The sequence below is a fragment of the Penaeus vannamei genome, chromosome 24 (genome assembly GCF_042767895.1).
Source record: "Penaeus vannamei isolate JL-2024 chromosome 24, ASM4276789v1, whole genome shotgun sequence".
Lineage (NCBI taxonomy): Eukaryota > Metazoa > Arthropoda > Malacostraca > Decapoda > Penaeidae > Penaeus > Penaeus vannamei.
In genome coordinates, this window is record NC_091572.1 from 31,220,409 (window position 1) to 31,222,908 (window position 2,500).

The following is a 2,500-nucleotide window of genomic DNA, read 5'->3' on the forward strand; positions in this document are numbered from 1 at the left end:
AGAGAGTAATGTATTTTGAATAACGTATATGAAATAAATCAAAGAATGAAGGTCTATAAACAGTTTTAGCTGAAGATAATTGATATAGTAAAAAAGACAATAATGTCAAATTAAGTTATAGAATTCTCTTTTTTAGAAAATGAAGGTATATAGAGTCACCAGAGCGATTTGTAGGATGAAATTTCGAATTGCGATAGAGTAAAGAAAGGAAATTAGACCTGAAACCCACACGGAAAATATGCAAAGCCTATACTGTATAAAAGAGCAATAAAGTTTATTTCTATTACGAAATGGTGAAGGAAATATTACATACATACGTTTTATATTTTCAACATGTTACATAATTGTCCATTCTTTAAAAATGAAATAGGAATAATGGCTGTATGAAATCTAATAAACTGATTACCAAATCACGTCGGATTTTTATTTCTCATAATTTGTAGATAAAAAGGTTACTGTAATCATGATGATTAGCAAATAATCTGCAAACATTTCCTCATCATTATTATTACTATGATTGTTATCATAATTATTAGCATTAGAATAATTGTCTGTTATTTTTATTACCATAGTCATTGGGGTTATTATTATTACTATCATAATGACTAATAGTAATGATAATAAAAATAATCACAAGAATGACGATGATAATAATGATTATTAGCATATTATAATTGCTGTCACTGTTGTTATCACTGTTATTATTATTATTATTATTATTATTATTATTATTATTATCGTTGTTATCATTATTATAATCATCATTATCATTATTATCATCATTATTACTATCATTATTATTATTGTGATTATGATTGCAATCACAATTTTAGCTATAATTATGATTACAATAGTGATTATAATCAATAATATGTTATCATCATCAGCATCACCATTGATATCATGATGATGATTACGCACAACATATTGCATTGAATTATTGCGCAAATATCCGTTTAGCAAATTAAACTGCGATATTATGTATCTCAGTTTACTTGTGTTGCAACGATTAAAATTATACAAAGTGGTTTTCTTTTCGTTGGCCCCTCCTTATTAAACTGCTGGGTACAGTCCTATCTACAGCTACAATAGGGTTGAATATGGACAATAGGATAAAGATAAATCAGGTCACATGAACATAGGAACTGTTCTTGAAATGGTGACTATGTGGTGATGATTATTTAAATATGAGGTTCGGTACATGAGAATAATCATCAGAATCCTAATACTGGCATCAATAGCATTATTTCCGTAACTAGAAATAGTGATGGTGATGATGGTGATGATTATGACAATGATAATAACAATGAAAGTAATGATAATAACAACAATCCACCTATTGTTGCTGATACTACAACTACAAATACAACTACGACTACAGCTATTACTACTTCTATTACTACTACTACTACAAGTAATAACAATGAAAATTATAATGATTATAATATCACCAATTAAAAGGAAGATGATGGTGACAATAATGGTAATAACTGCTTTGTAATAAAAATAAAAATGTTTATAATGCTTGTGATATGAAAAAAACAAGATAGGACAAGTTACAGAAATGCGACGAAGAATCACAGAGTAGAAATGATCAAGGGAAATTTAAGAAAAAGAAGAATAAACGAACATTGATGATTAAGCAAATAAACAAACAAACAAACAATAATAATAGCATCAGTAACAGTAATGATAATAATAATAATAACAATAACGATAACAATAATTGTAATGATGATAACAATGATAATAATGATGTTAATAATACTATTGATAATAAAAGTAATACTAAAAATAACGATAACAATAACAACAGCAATAATAATAGTAATAATAATAATGACAACAACAACAATATTAATCATAATAATAGTACCATCATAAACATTAATGAAAATGATAGTAGTAATAATAGTAGTAACAATAATAATAATGGTAGTAATAATGATGGTGATAATAACAATAACAATAATAATAATGGTAGTAATAATAATAATGATGATAATAATAACAATAATAATAATGGTAGTAATAATAATAATGATGATAATAACAATAACAATAATAATAAGCACCATCTGTCCCCTTCTTCTGCTCCTATGATAAGCATTAGGAACATCAAGTTATATAAAATATTACACAGAAAGCTTACTTCAGTCACATATCTTCCAATTATAAGACTAAATGAACAATTAGTGGTTAATGTTTCCGGTGTGTGCAATTTCTTTCGGAAGTGATATTATTGTCGCAATGCAAAAAAAAAAAAAAAAAAATAGATTGCGGTATTTCAAATAGCAACAGGAAGTAATGAAAAAAAAATGCTGCTCGTGACAAATCAACTGTTTTTTTTTTTTTTTTTTTTTTTTGGCAAACTACGAGGCATCATAAATTCTACTTTCATTAATTTCGTACGAATGGCAGACACAAATCCACGAAACACGGAATTTCACAAGAATCATTTATGTGGCAATAACGGTGGTAGCGTTGTCAGACTCTGTGG

General features: G+C 26.7%; 1 protein-coding gene across 1 annotated transcript in view; it reads left to right on the top strand.

The window, feature by feature from the left end:
- LOC138866158 (putative uncharacterized protein DDB_G0291608) overlaps positions 1–549 on the top strand; it is a 3,312-nt gene extending 2,763 nt beyond the window's left edge. The window contains exon 2 of the mRNA XM_070138085.1: positions 1–549. This exon is cut by the window's left edge and continues 1,199 nt beyond it. The gene's annotated coding sequence lies outside the window, so the exon portion shown is untranslated.
- The last annotated feature ends 1,951 nt before the right edge of the window (positions 550–2,500 follow it).